This window comes from Ricinus communis, chromosome 2 (assembly GCF_019578655.1).
Source record: "Ricinus communis isolate WT05 ecotype wild-type chromosome 2, ASM1957865v1, whole genome shotgun sequence".
NCBI classification, from domain to species: domain Eukaryota; kingdom Viridiplantae; phylum Streptophyta; class Magnoliopsida; order Malpighiales; family Euphorbiaceae; genus Ricinus; species Ricinus communis.
In genome coordinates this window covers 32,665,229-32,692,640 of record NC_063257.1, presented here as the reverse complement: position 1 = coordinate 32,692,640, position 27,412 = coordinate 32,665,229, and positions in this window count along the sequence as shown.

Below are 27,412 nucleotides of genomic sequence, written 5' to 3'. Positions count from 1 at the left end.
ATGCTTAAAGATGTATACAAAAATGTTTTCAATTTTTGCTTTAAAACTCTTTACAGCTGCTGATTTGGACATCTGGCAGCTTTTGTACCTCACTGTCAGCAACCAGTAGAAAGTTGTCAGAAAAATTTTGCCACTGTGAAAGACAACTAAAGTTGATAGATCTAAATTGCCTTCACTTCACCCAATCTAAATTAGTCGTTTAGACTCATGTGAGAGGAATGAGTGTGTGAAAGATAATGAGTCAAACTAGATGATAGGTAGATTCCTTAAAGATATCAAATAAATATCTGATCTAAAACAGAATTCTCAAAAATGTGTTTTATTAAAGAAATAAGTATTTTTATTTTCTGAATTACTTTGAGAAAATCCAAGTTTATCTTTTCATGATCAGAAAGTATATTTGGAATTTTACGGTGTGCAAATTTTATTTTGGAAAGGCAACCTGGTCCATTTAACAAGATATTTAAGACACACATTCCATAATAGAGATTACTTGTTATATAGAATTCTTTTTAGAGCGCGTTGCCGATTTTCCTTAGCTAAGATTGATGTCTGATGCTCTTCTACTTTGCCAATAATTTGATCCAATTCAACCTGCACTGTTAGACATCTGTACATACAGTATATAATTTTGTTATCATCAAAATTCAGATATTAGTTTGAGGCTAAAATCTCCCTCTTTTGATGATGACAAAACGCCCAATTTGAAATTGAGTATATTATAGAAGTATAACAGCATAATTAGATTTTACACATATAAACGTCTAACTACTCAGTTAGATGTTGTACTTCTTATCCTGCAAGTTAGATACCTAAACAAGGATGTATATAAATGATATTTAATCTCATTCACAATAAATATGCAAGATAACCATAAATGATAGAAAGCCTATTCGCATATAACAGTTAGCATCCTGTTGGCAATAAATTAACCAAAATAAATTTGTTCAAATTGTTCTAAGGCATGCTCCTCCTTAGAAGATGCCTATAATGGTTCCTACATATAAGAAAATTTGGATAACTCCCTCCGAGCTTATTTAATGCCATACACATTTTTCTTCCCCTTTTTGTCATCAATAAAAAGAAGGATACTTAGAATTCATAAACATAAACTGTTCAAATTTTCAAAGGATATTTTTGTTTTAAAAAATATGAAGAAGAAAAGAAGAGGAAGTTGACTTTGGAGGATAGGATTATACAAATTTAGGCTTTCTTTCCCTATTTAGTGGTTTTTGAGACCTTAGTGCTCCTGCACCCTTCTCTTCCACCTGTTCCTCTCCAAGCTTGACCATCTCAAGCTTAATCTTCGTCCCTTGTTTCTCTTCCTCAATTGAGCTGACTAGATGCTCGCTTTCAGACGCTTTCTCTTTTTTCTTCTTTCCGACAGTACTGGCTTCCTCAGTAGACATCTTCCTAGTTTGAGATGAGAGACGCCTAAGTTCTTTAATTATTGATGCTTGACTTTCCACACTCATCTTGAACTATCCATACTCATCCTTTCATATTGATGTTTGACTTTCCATACTCATCTTGAACCCTTTAGCTACCACAAACTTAAACTATTGAAAATCCTCTTTTAGGTTTTTCTCAAAGGTACTAATAGTCTTTTCCAACTCACTTTGCTTCTTTTGAATATCCTTCAGTCAGAGATAGGCATCTGAGCTAGGATCGAGATCCATGCAGTATTGTTGGTTTGACAATGCAGTCAGATGACTAGTGAAAGCATCATTGAGCATGTTCATTAGATTGCCAACTAAGTTCTAGGTACTTGGATTTGCAGCATAGATGTCTGCTTTAGCTTTGCTCTTCCTTTCTATTTCTTCTCTCTCTTTTTAAGTAAGGTCATTGCTCCTTTCTTAGTCATCTGATTTCTCTTCCTCATTGTCATATTTTTTATTAATACTAGACGTCTGACTTCTGTTTTCTTTATATTCCGATTGGACATTCGATAATTGCTTAACAGTCTCCTCTTTAACTCTTTTTAGCATTTCTTTTCCAATCAAGTCCCATCACTCTAGTTTGACCAAAAATTCCTCATCTAGTTCAATCATCTCTTCATTTCTATTTTCTTCAGATTCCTCAGTCTTTTCTTCAGATTTCTCTTCCTTGCTTGTGAGCTTTCCCTTATATGATTCCTTGTTTTCCTTATTGTTATTGTTGTCAGATTCTTCATCTACCGTACTCAGATGTCTTTTTTCCCTAGTCTTCATCTTCCTTACCTCTCCTAATTCCCCAAGTGTTTCCCACTTTATTTCAAGCAACTCAACTTCATCATTAGCTCGATACTTATTATTGTTGATGGTAAACTTTCCAAAAACAGCACTAGACTTAAATTTTGTCCATCTTTGAGAGGGACACCAAAATGCTTAAATAGTAGGGTGAGATACATGCTATATGGCATACCACTGGTGGGATTCAGATTAGTCATCACATTTAACAAAAAGTAAGGAGATTTAGGTTTTTGCTTCTTAGCTATATGCCACATGATTCTCAAGTCCAGTTCAGTGACATAATCCAAACTACCCATTCTTGGGCTGAAATACTGGCTATGAATTTGTGAAGCATTCTACCATGAAGGCCATAATCAGTGAAAAATTCCATACTTTTGAGTTGGTTGATTTGCTTTTAGCTCTTGAATAAATCTTTTTTTTCATACCTAGGGATGCTTTCGCTAAAAGCATGTTCAGTAATTTTTGCTCCATCCACTAGCAAGTAAAGAACTTTACCCAGCAAGGTTAGACTAATTTCCTTTGGTTCGCCATTTATGCTTACCCGTACCAATTCATTTGTCACTTCTGTGATCAAGCTGTACAACTCTAAGGTGAGATCCTCATAGAATTTCTCTTTAGTTTGTATGAATGGAACCCAGCCTTAAAACCCGAACCATTCCTTGAACTTCATTGCTTCGTCACCGAAGACCTTCTATTCAAAAATTAGAGGCTGCACATGGTTCCATATTTGGGCCAAGGCCTTTCAATACTTGGGCTTGGAACACTTACAGGGAAGAAAATCTCATATAGCAAGCAACAGGGTACCTAAGGGAGATTACTACGCTTATTACCATGAGCTAAGTCTTGGGTAAGGATAAAAGGCTCCCACAAGCAAAAAGTGTTCTTCCTTGGCTCGTCTCCCCATTCAAGAGTCCATGCGACGAAGGAAATACACTCATTACTTGTGAGTGATCTCAACGCTAACTAAGTGACCCTAACTAAACGTGTCAAAGCCCACTAGTCTAATTGAACTTTAGGGTTTAGGCCCAATTAAAGTGGATTAGCCTATTTAGACTACCAAATTCATGTTGGATATAATTTTTTTAGCCCTAAGTCTATATGCCCATTTTTATTTGTCATGTAATCATGTATTAGGTTAACATGCAATAAACAACAAAAATAATAGAGGAAATAAAGCAGCAAAGAAAACCCTAGGTATTACAACCCACCTACAACTATGATTAAAAAATCAGAAATGCCTAAAACTGAATAGGGGCCAAGAGTACATTTAAAATTCTAAAAAAGCAAAAAAAAAATAAAGGGGTCCAGCATGAAGAGCCGATCAGCTATGCATGGAGAGCTGATTGGCTCAGTATAGAGCTAATTGGCTCTATATTGCACCGATGGGCTTTGATTTCTCCTTTGTTCACCAATTTAATCTCACACTCCAGAGCCGATTTTCACATGCACAGGTGTTAAGAAATTAATTAGAATTAGATAAAATAGATAAAAATAACAAAATAAAGTTGCAAAAGCTAAAAAAGCCTAAATCAGTAAAAACCCTAAACTCCTATAAAGTGACAATAGATTACCAAAGCAAAAAAAATCATGTTTTATTTAGATTTAATCACTAAATCATACCAACAAAAGACGTAAAATGTTAACCCTATAACATGTTTTTAATTAAATCTAAAACCCTAATTGGAAAAATATCAGATCTAAAAAAACCTAGTTCATATTATCAAGTTCAAAACCTTGTTAAAATGCATATTCATGAAAACCTAAATTAATCATGTTTTTCAAAGATAAAAGTCCTAATCATGTTTCTAAGAGCAAATAAAAAAAATAAAAGAAAAGGAATGAAAGAACCAATTTTATGATGAATGTAGATGTATGGTGGAAGAAACCCTCAGGTTGTCACCGTGTATGTTGGATCTACGAGTCTCGGGCAATGAGGAAGCAGTTGAATCAAAAATCAAGTAAGAATCTAGAGCTAGATTTGACTTTAGGAAATCTTCTGTTCATTAAAATAAGTTTACAAACGTTCTCTTTCCTAAGTGGCTAGTTTCCTAAAATCCTCTTTCTTCAGTGGCTTGAATCTTTGAATATTGATTATGATCGTTAGTGCAACTTCTTATATTTTCTTTTGATTTTCTATTTTTTCTTTCTTTCTCAATGTTCCTTCTCTCATAGTATTACTCGCGATCAAATTTTAATTGCCTCCCCTCTAAAATCCTAAACACCTCTTACTATTTATATAAGTAGGGTTTCAAAGGAAACTCTAGAGAAAGAGAGATTTTAGTATATCGATAAATATCATATTTCATTATTAAAATTCAAATAATTATCCATAAAAACAGTGATTATCATCTAGGAAACCTTCTAGAATTTGTATCTGGACATAAAATCATATGAGAAAATGATGTCGATGAGTCAAAATCTAATCGATTCTATAAAGAACTGATTGGCTTTATCATAGAGCCGATTGGCTCTATACAGGAAATTTTAAAAATTTACAGTTTAGTCTCTAATTTTGTAAAAATTGCCATTTTGACCCTCAAATTTAATTTTTTCTAGTAATTAGGTCCAAATTGATTTCAAAAGGCGAATTGCAGCTTGATTAATCTCGACCCCAGTCTCCAATTCACCTGTCCTTCGCCTACCGAGACCTGAGAAAGTAATAACTCCCATCATAAAGTTTTCTATTTTTCCTTTAATATCTGGATCCGGAAAAAGGGTGCTGACAGCTGCTCCCGATTTATCAATATTTATGAACACATAAATGTGTTAAATAAATTGAGACAAATATTTGACACCAAGGATACGAAAAACAAGAATATTTGAGCTATATAAGCCATGCTTCATAAGCTTAAACTTCGATTGATGATTCACTATGGGGCCACGCCCGCTTGGGTTAAGGACTTCGCCTGTTTAGGACTTCGCTCCACGGGGAATTATCAATTTCACTCCATTGGGGATTTGAGGACTTCGTTTGCTTTAATTTAAGGACTTTACCTGCTTGAGTTTGAGGACTTGGCCTGTTTGGATTGAGGACTTTGCCTACTTAGATTGAGGAGTTCATATGCTTGTGTTTGAGGACTTTGCCTGCTTGGATGGAGGACTTCGCCTGCTTTTCGGGGAACTAGCCCGCTCGAACTGGGAACCACGCCCATGGAATTGGAACTGTGCCCGATGATTTGGGAACCACGCCCGTTGATTTAGGAACCACGCCTGTCTGATCTGGGAGCCACGTCCCCTGATTTTGGGAACCATGCCCGTCTGATTTGGGAGACATGACCAATGATTTGGGAACCACACCCGATGATTTGCACTTGTAAATACTTCCATTTGTCTTCTTGATTACTTTCCAGTTAGGGATGCAATTATGTTGTAATTTCTACGTCAGGATGTATGATCTGATATTTGCTTTATTCTCTTGAGTAACTTTCACTTTGAAATGTGTGTGAATTCTTTAGAACTTAAACTGATTTTCTACTTTTAGAAAATAGGCTAATAAGCTTTCACTTCGAAAAGTAAATTGATGATCTTCCCCTGACTATGTTCTACTCTGGGATGATAATTATTCCACTTCGAGATATAAATTTATGATCTTCAACTTCAAAATGTAAGCTTGATAATCTCCGCTTCAGGAAGTAAACCGACAAACTCCTTCTTTTTATTTTTCTGTTACAAGTTAGTGATATATACACAAGTATGCAAAGATTACATGAAGCAAAAAGTAATGCATGATATGCATGTTATGTATGACATGTAATATATTCCTAATAAATCATCCTTTAGTTTAGACAGAGGCATTCTAGTGCCCATCAATATGAACACTTCGAGAGTTCAATCGCTTGCTCTTCGGCACATGGCATGCAACCTAATGGTTAATAGAAAATGATTAATACAATGATGCATATTAGAAATATGAAAGTCATGGTGACGACAGGAAGTGCAGATCTAGAGATAACTCAAGCATGCGAGGATTGAATCATTTTGCCTTAGGGCTGTACTAATACTTGTGCAATGACAGTTGGCTTCATGACAATCTCATGCAAATAGCAACCAAATCTCTTTTCTTTTCTTACTTTTACGTTATAATTTTTGCCTAAGCCGCCCTTTCAGGTTTTCAACTTTGCAGGCTAATGTCTTAACTTTTGCCTAAGTTGTCCTTTCGGGTTTTCAACTTAGCAGACTTTATTCTTACCTAGCCGCCTTTTCAGATTTTCAACTTAGCATATTCTTTTCTTATCCTTTCTTTATTTTTTCTTTTTTTCTTTTTTTCTCTTTTTTCAGATTTGGTTGCTCAAGTACTTACAGTCTCTTTTGTCAAGCTTGTAGATGATTCCATTGATTTTCAGGACTTCCCCTGAGACTAGACTTCTTTAAATGTATGTTGAAAGGCTCTGACTCTGCTGATTCGTTGTGCATGATGTCAAGACTAATGGAGACTTGAGTGTTGCCAATTCTTGGGTTTCTTTTATAGGAAAGTTAAAGAAATTGATCTTGCTTTTATTCAAATCTCATATATTTTGCTTCTTATTGTGTTTTATCCTTTTGGGAGTGCATAAGCAATGAAAATTGATGTGCAAGTTAGACAAATTCTAATTAAATTTTGTTCAGTTAATCTAGGCACAAACGGGTACATTTTCTATTTCACATAATACTACTCTTATTATCAACTAGTCTATTTAGGTTTTCTAGTCAAATATTTTTCTCTCACCTCTTATTTCCTTAACTTTTGCCTGACTAGCCTATACATGTTCTCTAGTGATGTGTTGCATTCTATACATGTTTTTGTGCTTCATTTATTCATGTTTATGCATGTATTGGAGTCATTTTTATGCTAGATTCACCACATTAGGTATCTATTTATGTTTTTAGGTTATTTGGACTCTCAACATCATTTCTAGAGAAAAGCCGAAGGACTTCAAGGCCTAAACAGGACTTTCGAGTGGATTTGAGGGCTTCAGCATGGCCCATGGCACGGCCCATGCTCAAGCGAGGGTAACATAGTCACTGCTCCAAGAGTACTGCATTTTTTGAAGCCAGTGCACAACCTGGTGGCACGACCCATGGCACGATCTGGGGTGGTGCACGGCCCCTGCAACTTGCACGACCCATGGCGCGGCCCATTTTCGAGACCATATATATGAGTTCAGTTTTCGAGAAAAGGGTTTGGCATTCTGATTCAGAGACTTCTACGGGCGTGCGACCTTCCACTTTCCAAACTTCTTGACTGACCTTAGGAGACCATTTTCACATATTGAAGGACGGATTTGAGGAGATTCAAGCATGTTTGAGAGATCGAGGAGACCGATTCTGAAGCATTCAATCTAATTTTGGCTCTGTCCACTTTGATTCGAGAGAAGGGTGTACATGTTCCAACTTCATTTCTATTTTTCTTCTCTTCTAGTTATGTTTTTTATGTGTATGAGCAGCTAGAGCTGATGAACCCATTGGGGTTCCTATTGTTGATGGATTGTTTTTTATTTTTTTTGATTATTAGATTACCAATTTTTAATCCTTCTTGCTTTCCAATAATACAAGTTTGCTTCATTTTACTTGAGACATTGAGTTGGATGTTGCTTGGATTATTTAATTGATATTGAGAAATTCGTTAAACAATTGGAACTTGATTAAGCAAGAACTGGTTAATAACACTTAGAGATAAGGTTAATTGGCTAGCCGGATTAAGGACTAACAACTCTTAATAGACTTGAATCAAATCTTAATGCTGTTCTGAGATTAATTGTTAAGCAGAGATTCCAGCATTTAGTTTCCAGAGTTAGGAACTCGGTGAGCTCGAGAGAGGATCCGAATTCATTCTAGGATTCAAGCATGGGTAATCAATTTGGTAATCAAGATAATCACCTTTAGTAATTCCATTGCAAATAGGTCCTCTTTGGGTTTGCTTTCTTACTGTGTTTGCTTCATTATCTTTTCAGTTTGTTTGGCATTTTACTTTTGCATTTCATCATTTCTAGTTTACAGTTTAGTTGACCTTTCACCATTTGCTTAAGGTTAGATAAGACTTAGTACAGTAGTAGCTTTAGGTTCACCCGTTCCCTAGGGGATACGACCTTGATACTCACCATTAGTGCTAGATTATATCGATAAGTTCATTGCCTTAGGTGTAGTTGCATCAGTAGCCCATCATCTAGTCACCAGGATCTTATCTTTTCCTTTTTTTTTCCAAAAGATAGTATCTAAAACAATACAGATTAACTTGTGAACTTATTGCCCCCGAGGTTTGAACTCCTTTTAGCATCTTCGAGCATAATAATTTTCTTATCTCTTTTCTTTTTTGATATGGAAGTTTCTAGCTTGATCTAAATTTGTTTTTAGAGCAGATGTTATCGATCTTGCATGTATAGAGCACCAATCTTTAATCACTTCTATCTTCGGAGGTCTTTGTTCTTTTCAAGGTTGTAATTAATGTAATGAAGAATGAACTCGGCCTTCTTGCTTTGCCCCTAGTGTTTTGCTACCTTGAATTTAACCATATTGTATCAAATACTATCTCCTTTCTCTTTCCTTTTTCTTTTTCTTTTATTCTCTCACCTTTCTCTCTTCAAGAGTTATATTATATGTGATAGAAATGTACCTAGAATTTTCATTTGTGCCTAAGTTAAATAAATCAATTCAAATGGAATTAATGTCAAACATGCTCATGTAATAATCATTGTAATACAAAATACCATCAGGATAAACATTATAAAACATGCAAAACCAGAGTTATATCACTGATCCTAAAAGCATAATCATGTTTTTATATTAAAACAAATCAAGTGCTAAATCTTGTGAAGCTTCATTATCTTTAGATGGTAGGTCTTCGATCTCTGTAGCTTCAAAGTTTTCATGCTCCAACCAGCTTTAGCATTTTCAATTTCTTCTACTTGTAAGCCATTATCCTATAAGCCTGTGAAGATCTTGGGATTCATCATTTGCAGCTTTTCCATCCAAGATGGAAGAACATTTCGAATTACCATTCGAGCTTGATCCTTTTCAGAAGGCTTGTTCTTCATTAAAACTGCTTTGTTCCTCCATCCAGTCAAGAAGTCAGAAAAGGACTCATTGAGCTTTTGCTTTATCGATTCCAAATCCCTTATAGAGACTTCTAGATGAGCATTGTAGTCATATTATTGCACAACAACATTGTAAAGCTTTTTCTAATTAGACTTGATGGGCCTTCTTAGTCCATGGTACCAATTCACAGCTAGCCCTTCTAATGAGAGTACAAACAACTTGATGATTTGGGTCTTAGCCAAATGAGTAGTATTCATGATAGTAGCATATGGCTTCAGGTGCACCTTTGGATCTCTAGTTCTATTGAACTTCTGCATTTCAGGCATATGAAATTTGGGAGGCAACTTGTCCTCTGCAGTAAACATCAGTTCATCAAAATCAAAGGTTGAATCTAAACCTTGATCTTTCAGCATATCTTGCATCTTGTCAAGCCTTTTAGTTAGACTCTACAAAATCTCGGATTCCATAACAGCTTTTGCAGTAAGAGTCAACTCTTTCTTAGCTTGTTCTAGCATGTAGTCATCTAGATTCCAAATGTGCTCACCATGTGCTTCCACATCATGAGTAGCAACAATAGTAGTTGCAGGGGAAGTAGCAGTCTTTTAGATAGTCTATTTCCCAAAAATCTTAGCCAAAGCTTGTTGGAGTTCCTCTCGGATCATAATCCTTAGGTCAGCCATGATTGCAGTCTTGATAGCATTAATGTCTTGTGCATGGTCCATCTTTAAAAGTTGTGGACTTCTTAGACTTTTGTCTAGTATTGCCTTGATTGCTGGTGAAATAGGTCTTCTTGACACCCTTCTTATTTTATCCAAACTAAGGACGATAACCTAAAAAGGCTTCAAAATAAAGAGTTAGTATGATGCATGAAATGCATAGTATGCATAAGGATAAAGAAAAAGGGTTAGCACACATACTACTATACAAAGCATCCTTCCAAACTTATTACTCCTGCACATGGTTTATGATGAATCTTTCTTCCCTAGGATTTTGGGTTTGGGCTTTCTATCGATAAGGGATAGTAGGCCCGACGAGCATGCCATAAGCTCTCAAAGCAGATTTAAACAAACAAAGCGATGTTTCTCAATGTAAGCATAAAAACCTGCATATTTGGGCCTAGAGCCTGGTTCCACATTTGGGCCAAGGCCTTTTAATATTTAGGCTTGGAACACTTACAAGGAATAACATCTCATATAGCAAGCAACGGGGTACCTAGGAGAGATTACTACGCTCATTACCATGAGCTGAATCTTGGGTAAGGATGAAAGGCTCCCACAAGCAAAAAATGTTCTTCCTTGGCTCGTCTCCCCACTCAAGGGTCCATGCGATGAAGGAAATACACTCAATACTTGTGAGTAATAGTAGCCAGTGTCGCAATTCTAGGATTCGAGTGGAACAAAAGAACTACAAGCCGACGCCATCGAGGCTATAGGGACCAATATGTACAATGTGTGAAAGTGTAGTGATGCAAGAATAATCTGTTAAATAATAAATTTAAAGACAAACATATACTGGAATCAGCTTCTCTTATCTCCAATAGAGTCGCCACTATGGGCGGCGGTTCCGGGCGCACGCCCAAGTGTCTTTAGCGACTACGATATTGTAAGGCTTTTCAACCTAATCAGGAACACACTAACTAGTCATTGAGACTAACGTGGAGATGGGAGTCGCCAACAGGTAATCATCAGGACACTTTTACTAATGAGTGGCTTTTCTCAAATTCCATAAGGAAGCTTAAGCCAGAGAGTCTAGAGATGGATCTAGAAGCCAACTTCCTTATTTGTGTATATTACTTTTTAGATTTATTGTTTAACAAAATATTCCCTATAAATGTAAGTATTTTATACACAGGCATGCCAAAACATCATAAAATACACTTAAGTCTAGCCTATTTTATTCAAGCCCAACCCATATTTAGGTTATTAATCTAACTTACTAACTAATTATGTATAAGACCTACCTATTCTAACCTAATTACATGTTATGCTCTTTGGATTTTAGCCTTTAAGCCTATTGGAAGACTTGTTATGAGAAGGCCCATTTGTTGTGATCTCAATCCTAACTAAGTTCAAGCTCTAACTAAACATGCCAAAGCCCACTAGTCTAAATGAATTTTAGAGTTTATGCCGAATTAAGGTGGATTAGACTATTTAGATTACCAAATTCATGTTGGATCTGTTTTTTGTTAGCCCTAAGTCTATATGGCCATTTTTATTAGTCAGTCATGTAATCATGTATTGGTTTAACATGCAATAAACAATAAAAATAATAAAGAAAATAAACTAGAAAAGAAAATTCTAGCTATTACAACACGCCTACAACTATGAATACAAAACCGGAAAGGCCTAAAACTGAACAGGGGCCAAGAGTACATTAAAAAATGCTAAAAAAGCAAAAAATAAAGGGGTCCAGCATGAAGAGCCGATCGGTTAAATGTAAAGCCAATTAGCTCTATATTGAGTCGATCGGGTCTAGAATCCAAGGGCAGATTCCATTAATTTCTCCTTTGTTCACTAATTTAATCTCACACTTCAAAGCAGATTTTCACATGCACAGGTGTTAAAAAGATAATTAGAATTAGATAAAACAGATAAAAAATAACAAAATAAATTTACATAAGCTAAAACAACCTAATTCACTAAAAACCCTATATAAATTGATAGTAGATTACCAAAGCAAAAAAGTCATATTTTATTTAGATTTAATCACTAAATTATATTGACAAAAGACCTAAATGTTAACCCTATAACATATTTTTAATTAAATCTAATACCTTAATTGGCAAAATATCATATCTAAGAAAACCTAGTTCATATTATCAAGTTCGAAATCCTAATGACATGCATAGTCATGAAAACCTAATCTAAACATGTTTATCAAAGATAAAAATCCTAATCATGTTTCTAAGAGCAAATAATAAAAATAATAAATGACAAAAAAAGGAATGAAAGAACCAGTTTTATGATGAATGTAGTTATATGCTGGAAGAAACCCTCAGGTTGTCACTGTGTATATTCGATCTACGAGTCTTGGGCAATGGGGAAGTAGTTGAATCAAAAACCAAGTAGGAATCCAGAGCTGGATTTGACTTTGGGAAATCTTCTGTCAATTAAAAATAGTTTCCAAAAGTGCTCTTTCCTAAGTGGCTAGTTTTCTAAAATCCTCTTTCTTCAATGGCTTGAATCTTTGAATACTGATTATATGATCGTTAGTGCAGTTTCTTTTATTTTCTTTTGATTTTCTCTTTTTTCTTTCTTTTTCAGTTTTTCTTCTCTTTTAATATTACTTACGATCAAATCTCAATTCTTGCCTCCCCCCCCCCTGAAACCCTAAGCACCTCTTACTATTTATAAAGCTAGGGTTTCAAAGAAAATCATAGAGAAAAGGATAGATCTTAGGAATATATCAATAAATATCATATTTTATTTTTAAAATTCAAATAATTATCGATAAAAACAGTGATTATCATCAAGGAAACCTTCTTGAATTTGTATCTGGACGTAAAATCATCCGAAAATACGATGTCTGGGAGTCAAAATCCAATTGGTTCTATAAAGAACCAATTGACTTTACCATAGAGCTGATTCGCACTATATGGAGCCAATTGGCTCTATCAAGGAATTTTTTAAGATTTGTAGTTTAGTCCCTGATTTTATAAGAATTTCTATTTTGACCTCAAACTTAATTTTTTCTGACAATTAGGTCCAAATCGATTTCAAAAAGCTAATTCCAATTGTATTAACCTCAACCCCAGCCTCGAATTCACCTGTCCTTTGCCTCCTGAGACCCAAGAAAGTAGTAACTCTCATCATAGAGTTTTGCATTTTTCCCTCAATATCTGGATCCAGAAAAGGGGTGCTGACAAGTGGTGTCTATTTTTACTCTAGAAAAGCCTTTATCCAGTAATAATTTACTTAATCTTCTGTACCATGCCCTTAGGGCTTGTTTTAAGCTATACCATGCTTTAGTAAGCTTAAAAACATGATTAGGCATCTCATAGTTTTCAAAACCAGGTGGTTGTTAGGACTTTAGTTCTATTTGTGAGATGAAAGCCACATTTTAATGTAATCATTTGTATTATGCTCTTGTCATTCTTCTATGTGATTGACTGTCTAATATGTTGTCACCCAGATAGTCTCTATGATTTCTCCAATCTTTAAGGAGACCCAAAGTCTATTTTATAGAGATATCTGCAAAACCTATATTAGATTTTTCCTTTTCATCGTCAGATGACTCCTCATCATTGTAAAAATCATTTTTCTTTTACTTTCTTTTTTTCAAAATTTGCTTCCTCGTTACTATTTTTTGTTCCCTTCTCATCTAAATATGTAATTTTACATTTTCTTATTACATCATGGTTACATTCATAAGATATAATATGCTTAGATTCCTCAATAATTAGCATCCATTTATTGATACTCGATATGTGTTAGCTTAAGTACCTTGTCATCCCTTATTTTGATCTTAATAATAAATTGAAGTGTTGATCTAATGATTCTTCAAGTGTTGATGTTGTAGCTAAGTTCAAGAAAGGTTGTCTCAAAACTACGGCCGCAGCAAGAGGGCGTGACTGTGAAAAGCAATATTGTCATAGCAGAAACTTCGAGTCTACAAAATCTTAAAATCGTGACTGCACCAAGATGGGCGCGACCACAAAAAGCAAAAGTTAAAAGGCAGAAGGAAATGGCTTGGAAGCTCAAATTTGCGACCGCACCTCAAGTGGGCGTGATTGCGAAACTTGAAGTTCAAAGTAACCATTAGGAACCGACAACGGTAACATTTGAAAGCTGCCAATGCTATACCGCCACATCAGATAGCCATTGGTAGTAGTTGAAGATTTGTAACTGCGAAGCAATAACCACGATCACGATTTTGCATTATGACAAATGCATTTAGTGTACTATTTTAAAGCAAAGTATGGTGAATCTTTTAGGATATATGTGTAACAGCTCTTTAGAGTTTTTAGGTTATAAAAACCACATCAAATGGTCATTTATGGTTGATCACAGACCTCCATAAGTCTGTACTATTGTGCATTCAAAATTTCTCATTCTTACAACATATTTCTTAATTCTTGGTTGTTGTAAGAGCTATTCTTGTAATGGTTGTGTTTTAGCCACTAAACACAATGTGTAAGGTTTAGTGTGAGCCATAAAACACCAAGTTGGGAGTGAGCTTGAAAAACTCCACTTTGTAAAGATTGATAGTATAGTGAGTGGACGTAGGGTTTGTTAACAACTAAATTACTATAACTTCTTATGTCTCTTTCTTTATACTCTTTCAACCTTTCCTCAAACCAAATTTAATTTTCCATCCTTCTCCACTCACCAATTCAACCCCTCCCCCCCTTTGGTTCATAAGGGCAAACAAGTGGCATCAAAGCAAGGTACTCTTCATCGAGCTTAAGTGCAAGAGTCAAGGATCAAGATGGCTAATGAAGGTATCCACCATCTTCGACCATATTTTGATGAGTCCAATTATACCCATTGGAAGTATAAGATGGAAATCTACATGGATAGCGATACGGTGGATGTGTAAGGAAGGAGTGGAAACCCTAACCAAACAAAAAGATGGCATAGACATCCCTCTTGATAGAGATGAGCGGGTGGATGCTCATAGAAAGACAAATGGGAAGAATAAAAAAGCTATGATCTTCCTCCTTAGCTCACTCTCAAGAGAAGAATGTGAAAGGTTCAACATCTTCCAACCCCTACAAGATATGGAAGACCTTGGAAAACTACCATGAGGGTAACAAGAAAAGTAAAATCCAAGGAAACCCAACTACTTGTGACAGAGTATGAACTCTTCAAAATGAAACCAAATGAAAGCATCACCGACATGACAAACCGGCTTCTCACCATCATCAACAATCTTTAAAAGTTGGGCAAGCATTATGAGCTTGTTGACATCAACAATAAGATCCTCAAAGCTCTTCCACTTAAGGACTACAGTTCTAGAGTGGCAAGTGTAAAAGAAGCCAATGAGGACTTAGGAAATGTGTCTAGGATGAACTTATTAGAAAGCTTCTCACTCATTAGATGACTCTTAGGAAGGAGGAAAAGTAAGAAAAAGAGAGGGAGATAAGAAGAAAACCCTTGGTTCTCAAAAGCTCCACCAAAACCTCAAGGGAGTGAGAGCTCTAACAGATCCGAATCAATTGAAGATGAGCATGAAGAGATTGCAATGCTTTTTAGAAGGGTCAAAGAGATCATGAGGAATAGAAGAAAATAAAAGAGGCCCTTCAAGAAATCATTCTCAAGCTCCAACAATAACTCAAACTTCAAAGAAAGCAAGAAGAAGAAGAGTGATGTCACTTGCTACGAATGTGGGAAGTAAGGGCATATCAAGGCTGATTGCTTTCAAGAGAAAAAATAAGAAGAAGTTTAAGAAGGAAAAGGAGAAGAGAAAAGCCTTCAAAGCCACTTAGGATGATACTTCATCAAGTGAAGATGAAGATGAGGAAGTGGTTAACCTATGCTTTATGACACAAGAAGATGAACCAAATAAGGTATGTTCTACATCTCATTCTTGTGATGACCATGAGTGTGAAAATGATTTGTATTGCATGGATGATGATGACTTACTTGAAGTCCCGAATTTAAAATGTAAAAAATATAGTTTGAAGATGAAGGTTTATAAAGAAAAATGCTCCAAATTGGAGCAAGATTTAAATGATATTCAAAAGAATATTTCTACCTTTAACTCTTTCAAATGATGACCTTAAGAAATCCTTGAATGAGCTCTCATCTCAAAATACCTCCCTAAAAGCTCTTTCAAAGGAGATTGATTCCTTAGGGGTGGAGGTTTGAAGAATTGAGAAGCTCCATCTCAAAGTATCATAGGAGAAAGGAAGCTTTGGGCACTCTAATTGTATCTCAAAGACCTCCTTTAATAAATATGGATTAGGCTTTAATGGTGCATTATCATCATCTACCTTATCTCCTTCTACTTCTAAATTCATCAAGGCCTCAACACCACAAACCTCTTCCATCGAGGGTGTTGGTACAAAGGCCAACACACACACAAAGACTACACCTAGAAGGAAGGAAAAAGCTATAAAAGTTCTAAAGGCTAAGCCTAAAGGAACCAATCATGCATACATGTATAGGAACAAGGATAAGAATCATACATCTAAAACTTGCTCTTGTATGCATGGCAATTTTAAAAAGGATAAAGGACCCAAGCCTCAAGCAAAAAGACATTTGAACAAGAGAAGATTTAATTCAAATGTCAAGTGTCATTATTGCATGAGGAATAGGCACATAAATGTCTTTTGCTACACTAGGAAGGCACAACTCTAATTAGGAGAAACCTTCTTGGCTAACCCCAAAGGAGCCGAAATGGTTCGGATACCTAAAAGAAAGAAAACTTAATTTCATTTGTAGGTATACTTTAAGTCAACTTTCAAAGAAGGAGATTGGCATGTGGATAATGGTTGCTCTAGGCATGTGATGGGGAATGCCAACCTCTTCTCTCACTTGAAAAAGATTGATGGAGGGAAGGTAACTTTTAGGAACAATGACAAAGGTAAAACTGTAGGCATTGGATCAATTGGTAAGAAAGATTCTCCTCTAATTGATGATGTTCTTCTTGTTGATGGATTGATAATGAGTGTAAGTCAATTATGTGACAAGGGTAACAAGGTCACCTTTTGACTCTAAGGATTACCAAGTCACTTCCTTACAGAATGACAAGGAAATCTTTAAAGGAGAAAGGTTTGGCAATACCTATAATCAACTTACACAAAAGTGCTAATGAATCTTTTGAATGTCTTGTGTCTATTAGTGAAGATTCTTGACTTTGGCATAAAAGGCTTGGACATAGAAGCATGGAGCTCCTTCATAGCCTAAAAAAGGATGAGCTAGTACTTGGGTTGCCCAAGGTGAAATTCTCAAATGACAAGACATGTGGACCTTGCCAAATAGGATAACAACATAAAGTTTCCTTCAAAGAGAAGAATGTAGTAAGTACTTCTAGACCTCTTCAATTAATCCACATGAATTTATTTGGCCCTACTAGAGTTGCTAGCTTAGGAGGAAAACATTATGTATATGCTATTATTGATGACTACTCCAGATTCAAATGGATTAGTTTCTTAGCTCATAAGGATGATGCTTTTGAACCTTTTAAAAGTTTTTCAAAAAGAGTTCAAAACGAAACATATTTTTGTATTTCTAAAATAAGAAGTGATCATGGACAGGAATTTGATAGAATTTTATTTGAATTATTTTGTAATGAAAATGACATTTTTCATGACTTCTCATCCCCTAAAACAATGCTCAATGAGTATATTTTACCTACTTACTTTTAGGCCAAAGGCATCAACATATCATGCTATTTAATAAATAGAGTTTTCAAAAAACTTGTTTTAAGTAAAACATCTTATAAGCTATGGAATTGAAGAAAGCCCAAAATTTCATATTTAAGAGTATTTGGATGCAAATGGTAAATTTTAAATACCAATAAAAATCTTAGGAAATTCTCATCCAAAATGGATGAAGGTATATTTTTAGGGTATTCCAACTCTAGCAAAGCCTATATGGTATTCAATCAAAAGTTTATGGTAGTTGAGGAGTCTATGAATGTTGTTTTTGATAAGTCTAGTACACTTGATCTTGTGAAAGATTCTTTTAATAATTTTATAGGTGACTTTGAGAAGCTTGAGATCAATGATGATGTGAATGAAGAAGAGTATTTTCAATCTCAACCTCATCTAGATGAACCCTCTCTATCTCCTCAAGAGGAAGCTCAACAAGAGTTGCCTAGAGAATGGAGGGAACCAAAGGGACATCCAAAAGAACTCATCATAGGTGTTGTAACCAAAGGTATAAGTACTAGATCTCAATTTAAAAATTTAGATAATAATCTTGCTTTTGTCTCTCAAATTGAGCCAAAAATCATTAGTGAGGCTCTTAATGATGAGTGTTGGGTGATTGCCATACAAGAGGAACTCAACTAATTTGAGAGAAATCAAGTTTAGAAACTTGTCCCTATACCCAAAAATCATCCTATAACCAAGAGGAATTCATTGACGAAGATGAAACCTTTGCTTCCATAGCAAGATTAGAAGTCATTAGAATATTGCTAGTGTATGCATGTCACATGAAGTATTTAATCTTTCAAATGGATGTTAAAAGTGCATTTTTAAATGGTTTTATAAAAGCAGAAGTGTATGTTGAACAACCTATTGGTTTTGAGCATTATGAGTTTCCAAACCATGTACTCAAATTAGCTAAGGCATTATATGGATTAAAATAAGCTCTTAGAGCTTGGTATGAAAGGCTTAGTTCTTTATTATTGCAAAATGGTTCTACGAAAAGGAAGGTTGACATAACACTCTTTATAAAAACATATAAGCATGACATTTTAGTTGTTCAAATTTATATTGATGATATAATATTTGGTGCTGCTAACGAATCCTTGTGTGAGGATTTTTCTAAGTGCCTGACTAGGGAATTTGAGATGAGCATTGATGGGCGAACTCAAGTTCTTCCTAGGATTGCAAATCAAGCATTGCGAGGATGGTATCTTCATCAATCAATCAAAATATACAAGGGAACTTCTTAAGAAATTTGGACTGGTGGGATGCAAGATTGCCAAGACACCAATGAGTACATCAACAAAATTGGATAAAGATGAGAAGGGTAAGCCTACTGATAAGAAGAAATACAGATGTATGATCAGATCTCTACTCTATTTCCAAATTTTAGACCCGATATTATGTTTAGTGTTTGTTTATATGCTCGCTTTCAATCTAGTACTAAAGAGTCTCATTTGCATATTTTAAAGATAATTCTAAAATAATTGCAAGGAACCATGCATTTAGATATTTGGTATCCCAAGGATCCTTCATTTGATATAGTTGGCTTCTCTGATGCCGACTATGAGGGTAGTCTTTTAGATAAAAAGAGCAATTCCAGAACTTGTCATTTCTTAGGTGAATGTTTAATACCTTGGTTTAGTAAGAAGTAAGTCTCGGTTGCCTTTCCCAAATTCTATGGATAAAGTAACAACTCAAGTATTATGGCCAAGTGCTTAGTCACATTCTAATAAACTGTGATAATACTAGTTCTATAAAGTTCTCTAAGAATCTCATTTAACATTCTAGGAGTGAGCACACAGATATTAGACATCACTTTTTGAAAGATTATGTCCAAAATGGTTATGTAGTGTTAAAATTCATTAATACAAGTAATCAACTTGCTGACATATTCACCAAACCTCTTAGTGAAGATAGATTAAATTTCATCGAAAGAGAACTAGGTATGTTTGATGGAAATTGTCTTGATTGATTATGTTGTGTTTGATTTTAAAATTTGTTGAATGGATTAGAACATGGATCAATATGATGATTTTATTGTTAATTCATCCATTCATATATAAATATAAATTGCATATGATATGGGACTAAGATGAAAATACTTGTGTTTTATAATAATTAAATATTAGTTTATTAAAAATTAAATAAATAATTAAATAACTATTGACAAATAAATAAAAATATTAATATTAATAATATTTTAATATTAAATAATAAAATATTTCAAGTTTTTTAAAATTTTAAAAATCACGGTCATGGTGCATGGGCTCGATCGTGAAATTGGGAGAAAATTGAAGCCTTGCTTTTGTGACATTTCTGCCCATCTTTGCAGTCGCAATCCTAGTAATCGCGATTGTGAATCTAGTCAAACTAGTCGTTTTGACAGAAATTTGAAATTACGATCGCACTCCAAGATCACGATCACAAATTGCATGATTTCTGCAAAAAAATTTACCATTATTTTTAGATAATTTTCGAGGAGTTACACCTCTTCAATGCATTTTTACCATTTTTTTACTGTTACTTGTATATAAATACCTTACTAACATTTTTACACACACTTTATTCACTCTATTCCTTTTTAAGTGCAATCTTCTCTTCTTTTAAGTATTCTCTTAAAGATTTTTCAAAATCTCATTACATACATCCTCATTCTCTCATCCTCACTCAATGGCTCCTAAGAAGATCATCTCTCAAGGCAACAAAGGCAAAGTTAAGGCCCTAGACGAGGATGTTCTTGCCTCTTCACTAGACATTCCAACCAAGATGAAAGGAACAAGCCAAGAAGCAAGGAACAAGTATAAGATCCTTGCAAAAAAGAAGTTTGAAGCATCAAGGGCCCCTCTCAACATGGATTTGATAAAGCTTGGTATCTATGAAGATATCTTAAAGCACATCATCAAAGTGAAAATGGAGAAGATAGTATATCCAAGCGTAGATGGGTACAAGGAACTCACCTTGGAGTTTATGAGTTCCTTAGAAGTTAATAAGAGGTAAGGAGGAGACCTTGGTATTTTGGCATCATATTCAATCTTTTTGGGCAAAGTTCTCACTCACAAGGAGTGAACTTGGAGAATCTTCAACTTCTAAGAGCATGGCATCATTGCTCTAGGAGACCTTCAAATAAGTCTAGTTACTTTTTGGAAAGAAATCTCAATAGAAACTAAACTAGAAAAGACCTCTAATGCCAAAAACCTTAAATCCCTTCTTTATTGGACTCTTCACAGGATCATCATACTAACCATTCATGAAAGTATGATGGTAATGAGAAGATCACCTAAAATGACCTATGCATTCTTTATTACATGGTTCACAATAAGCCAATCCAACTCACCTACTTCCCCATTGACCATCTTGTGCATCTCTCAAAATCCTCTCGTGGTTGTGTCATAGTTTCATCTTATGTCTCTATGATTGCAAACTAATTTAAACTTCTGACCCCAACTAACCTTGCCTTCTTAATACACCTTTTACCCATGAGCACAGACTGTATCACCATCCAATACTTTCTTCAATCTAAAGTTCTCAAGAAAAAGGGCGATGATTCCTTGGAAATGATATTGGGTGCAACTGCTTTTTCCTATATGGAACAAGCTAAGGAAAAGAAGATGGCTAGGTTACGTTTGGAAGAGGGTGAAGAGGAAGAAGAAAAAGATGTAGAGAAGACCAAGAGTGAAGAGGAAAAGGCTGAACATGAGATAGGTGTCCCTCAAGTAAGGATTACCCTAAGGGAAAAAATGATGATATTCATGACTAGGCAAGCTAAAACGATTGAGAAATTTTATAGGCTTCTCAAACATGTCCATGAAGATCTCATTGAGATGCAAAAGCACCATGGGATCCCTTCTTATCATCCGGATTCTTGGATTTATCTGATGATGAGTCTACTGAGGACGAGGATGAGAATGAAGAGGAATCAAGTAGGTCAAAGGATCTTTAGAAGCCATTCATCATTCATCTCACTTGTATTCATGTTTTTAATCTTTTTTGTTTTTTTTTTTGCTGCTTTTGATCTTAGATCCCATTTCTCTTGCAATTCTACATTTGTCTCAAGTTTAAATTAATGTTATGCTTACTTTTCCTCCTCAATTGCCTTCTTTTCTCTCTTTTTGCTATCCTTGATATTGCACATGTTTGCATGCTTGGTTTTGAGTTATTTTTATAGCAAATTATGTGTTTTTGTATTAGAATCACCATGTTTTAGTTTCCTTTGTGTCTTAAGTATTTTTCTAGGTACATCATCAAAGATAGAAAAAAATAAAAAACGGTCAAATCGAGCACGTTAGACTGTTCAACACGTCTTGCCAACACGCTCGTGCTGAGGAGCAAGGTCAGGGTCAGAGGGCGTGCTGAAATGCCCCACCTATAGTGAGAAGAAGCAATTTGCAACATGGTTTTTGAAAGTGACAAGGCCTAAGAGCATGCCCATGCTGAGCAGCACGACCCAAATTCAAGATGTGTTGAAGAAGACCAAAATATACACTTTTAGATCAACACGGCATGGATCCAGGGCGTGTTAGATCCCGAAACCTAAATAAAAGAAAAGGAAAAGAAAGAGATCGGAACGCAGAGAGAGAGAGAAATAGAGAGAACTTTGGTGTATTCAAGACAGACTTTGAGAGCAATCTTCCAGATGATCAAGAAGAGAAAAATAGAGACGAATTCCACTTCAACATCATCTAGATAGTTGCTCTTAAAGATTGGATTGAAGATTCAAAGGAAAGAAGAAGGAGACCTTGAGCTGTAGATGTAGCACCCAAACTCAAACATCCAATTGTATAGCAATACATATATAATTAACTTTATAAACATAATTTACTACTTAGTTACAATATACATTCATACAATTTAAGTGGCATGACATACTTAAGATATATAAGGAATATTTATACATTATTTTAATTCATACAAGTACCCAAAATGCTCCAATGCTTGAGATAATTCCTCTGGCCCACCTGATAATATTGATTGATGCAAAGAGAGCAATGCGCAGCTAAGGCTATCTAAAACTGCACTAACCTGAAAAAAATTGCTAAGGAATGAGCTAGCGACTCAATAAGCATTTAATTTACTAAACTATAGTATATTAGGCTAGAATTATCAAGTCTTTGTCAATACAGAAAATTATACCAACACTTAACTAACAATCACAAAATCAACCATTTCAATTATTCTCATAAACAAATAATTTCATCTCACATAATGCAAATAATCTCAAACTCAACCAAGTCAAATAATTCAATTCCACATTATTTCTATCAAATTAGGATCAGATGACTCATCCTCACATTTTCTCACATTTTCAAATTTCAGTAACCACTTGACAAGACTATCCGCCCGGCTCAGTCTTGCCATCTCACATACTCGGGTAGCTATCCACCCGGTTCAGCTTTCCCGATCACATAATATCCATTCAAGAGTTATCAATCCTTAATCACAATCAATTCACTTCACAACACATCACAATCAATTCACTTTACAACAAGCCAAAAACATAACCAATATCAACTCAGTCAACCAAGAAATTATCAAGTAATCAAACAGCAGTTTCTACTCAATATACACAAAGTTTAGTCTATTAAATACTTACCAAAATTTATAGGATAAGAAAGTAATCCTATTCTTTTTCTCTTACCACTTCCTTGCCTTTGGATGAACCTATTCACATATTCAATACAAATACAATTCAATCACAAGGCATAAATATACATATCTTTACTATCCATAAAACATCACATTTCAACAAAATAACATATATTCTAGATATTAATATGATGCATGAGATGAATGACAACAAATCAACATATTTGTTGATGAAGCAGCTTGTAGGTAATGACTTAGAAATTACACTAAAACTTATATACAATTAATAAAAATCTCATCTTTTTCAGAATTACACTTTCATTTTTATAGAAATCATAGCAGAAAGAATCACTTCAAAATCATTGGTATAGAAATAGTTATGGCATTTTCTATACAGCTGCTCTAATTTCCATCTAAACAGAACAGCAAAAGGTTTTCTATTAAATGACCAGTCAAAAGAATAAATTTTCTGATGAAACTCTGCAGATCTAAAGTTAACATTCTAAAGTTTCTATAGACACTAATTTTACTCAATTTTGACTTCTCTAGCTCAATTTGTGAAACACACAATTAGCAACAAATTTCTGAATCCTAAGTCCGATTTCTGCTTAAAACAGTTTCGAGTAGGCCATATTAAGTTCAATATATCTCACGTTATACTCAATCAAAAATTATGAACCTTTGCAGACATATACTAGATATATAAATGAACAACTTTCATGTTTAACTCTTTGCTTGGTTCAGCCTCTAAATGCCTCAAAATGTTAGCACAAAAACCAGGTCACCTGCTGAACCACAAACAGAGCAGCAGCAAATCGAACCTTATAAGTTCATACACACTCAACGATCTGCAAAACCATTTTACAGAGATATTCCTGAAACATATACCTACAACTTTCATGTTTGAAAATTTTCGATATTAAGCCTCTAAGGTCACGAAATCAGAGGTGAAAAATTTTGCCCAAAAATTTCAGCTTCAAGATCACAAGTTCAAGATCACAAGTAATAGCATGTTCACTCTTGATTAAACAATTCCAAAACACATAATCATCAACAATTTCATATCATTAATCCTAAATTACAGCAAAACCAAGAAATTAAAATTACTCACCTTTGTTTCCCTTGATTAAGAAAGCCCAAATCTTTCAAACTTAAAAGAAGAATTAGATTCTCACTTAATAAAAGTTTGTAGAGTTTAAATAGAAAATCAAGGTTTGAAGAGGAAAAGGAGAAGAATGAGAGAGACAAAGAAGAAGAGGAAATAGGAAGTGCAGGTGTAGAAATGAAGAAATGAAGAGGTGGTAAATTGGTGTAAAAATAGGCAATTTTACAATTTCATCCTCTTTCTTTCTAACTTTCCAATTTAGTCCAAACTCATTACTTTTCAATTAAATCAATATGTAACTAAATAATTTATTTATCTACCACATTATATAATAAAATAGATCATACATAATCATGATGCAAATGACATATTTAATGACATACTAATGAATATTAATTATTAATAAAAATAAATAAATAAATTTGGTTGTGACAGTAGAGATTGGATCCAGAGTTATTTAAGAGGGAATAACATCTCACCATTTGAGAAAAGGGTGTTCATGTTCTTTTCAATTCTTGTTGACTTTGTATTCGATTATTATAGTAATTTAATCATGAACATGTGTAACTAATTCTATTAAACCCATTCGAGGGTGGTCTTTAGCCAGCTAGGCTTGTTTTGTGCTTAACTGATTGGATTGTTGAATTAATATAATAGTTTTTATTCAAGTATAATAAAATCTATTGTTTCTTCTTTATTGTTGAATCAATTTGAGAACTACTTTGTAATTGAGAAATTCAATTGAGTTTGGACAACTGCTTGTGTGATTAAGTGATTGGTATCTTAAAGATAAGTTTAATAACTTACTAGAATAAGAACTACACATTCTTATTAGTAGTAATTTAGAAATTAATGTTATTCTAAAGTCAATTGTTAGGAAAAGATTCCAACTTTAGATCTTTAGGATTAGGAATTGGTTAACTTGAGAGAGAGGCCAATTCATTTAAGAAATTATCCACATATCACAATTCTTAATCAATCAATTCATAACTTATGGTTTTTAAGCCGGCTAGCTAAAAGGATCCCCAATTGGGTTAACTCTTCTCATTGTCTTTGCCAAACTTTCATTCTCTTTATTAAAATTTAGTTTTCATTTGCATTCTCATTTATTTCTTGTTAATGATCTTTACCTCCTTTTTATTAGTTAGATATTAGGAATAGCATAGTAGCAGTAGCTTCTTAGTTCCATGGCATACCATATTGATACTTGCCATAGCTAGATTACATTCGATAGGTACACTTGCATGTAGATTGCTAGTCGTGTTTAGCCAGCCATTAAGTTTTTAGCACCGTTGCTCGGGACTTTGTTTTAAGAAATATTTTGAACTGTGTGTTCTTGTTAATTTAGCCATTTATTCTTTATTCTTTATTTTTGTTTGATTTTATTCTTTTATTCATTTGTGTTGTTGGTTATTTGTTATTTCAGGTAGTGTATGACCAGGAGGTCCAATCCTGATCTAGTAGACCTTCTACCAGAACTAGAGCAATCACTCAGGTAGTTAAGAAAGCGATTGAACATAGAGGAGGAAGAGATTCAGGTTGGAAAAGCCATACATAAGATTGAACCAAAAGACATTACAGTAGAGATGGTAGACGCCAACGACAATAATGAAAATAACCAAACAATGTATGATTTTGCGAAACCATCGCTATAGGGGATGCAAACATGCATTATGAGACCGGTTGTTGCCCGCCAATAATTTTGAAATAAATCCTAATGTGATTCAGATGGTGCAGCAAACGGTTCAGTTCAGAGGCTTGCCAAATAGGATCCTAACTTGCATATAGCCAGTTTCTTGGAGATTTGTGATACTTTCAAGATTAATGGGACAACAGATGATGCAATTTATCTCCGCTTGTTTCCATTTTCTTTGAGGGATAAAGCAAAGCTGTAGCTACAGTCACTACCTCTAAACACTATCACTACTTGCGATTCTTTGGTAGAGAAATTTTTGTTTAAGTACTTTCCTCCCTTTAAAACTACTAAACTTAGAAATGATATATCTTCTTTTATGCAATTTGACGATGATTCGATGCACGACATTAGGAGAGGTACAAGGACCTACTACGATGCTGCCCATACCATGGATTGCCAATCTGGTTATACGTACAAACTTTTTGTAATGGTTTGAATTTGGCTATTAAGCATATGGTAGATGCAGCTGTAGGTGGTTCTTTGAGCAGCAAGACACCAGAGCAAGCCCAAAGCTTGATTGAGGAGATGGCCACAAACAATTACTAGTGGTACACTACTAGGAGCAGGACGGGACGTCAAAGGAGTGTACACCAGTTGGATGCCACTGCAGCCTTGGCAGCTCAAGTAGAGTTATTATCTAAGAAACTTGATCAACTCTAGATGCATGTCCAAGCAGCTCAAGCAAGCTGTGAGTTTTGTGGTGGCCTGCATTATAGTAGTAACTGTATCTCGGGAGGTATGTTTGCTTCCTCTTCTTCATCTAACCATGAATAGTAGACTATATAGGAAGAAGGCCTAGGTAGCAGAACAACCTGTATAGCAACACTTATAATCCGGGATGGAGAAATTATTTAAACTTTGGATAGAGGAACAACAACAACCAGGGGCCATCAGGGTTTCAGCGACTATATCAGCAGCTGCAACAATCTGTTCTACCACCTCAGTCTCCTCAGAATTAAGAGAAAAAAGCCTAACTTATAGGAGCTTATGATGAAGTTTGTGTCCGCTTCAGAGACCAGATTCCAACAGAGGGACACAGCTTTTAAAAATCAATAGGCCTCCATTCAGAACTTAGAGAATCAGATAGGCCAAAATTCTAAGATGATGGCTGAGAGGCAGCCGAGGACTCTACCTAGAAATACAGAGTCCAACCCGAGAGAGCATGTGAACACAATCACTTTGCGATCAGGTAAGTATATTCCTGGTTCTATTCTTATTCCTAATGATGATGATGTTGTGCAAGTAGGTTCGGATAGGAAAGATGGAGATAGCAAGGTGATGGAACCAGAAAAGGAAGAGGTAAGGAAGATTCCACTTAGGGAATACCAGCCTAAAATTTTGTACCTTGCTAGGTTGAAGCAGGCACAAGTCAAGCAGCACTTTGGTAAATTTCTTGATGTATTTAAACAACTACACATAAACTTACCTTTTATTGAAGCTATTTCGCAGATGCCTAGATATGTGAA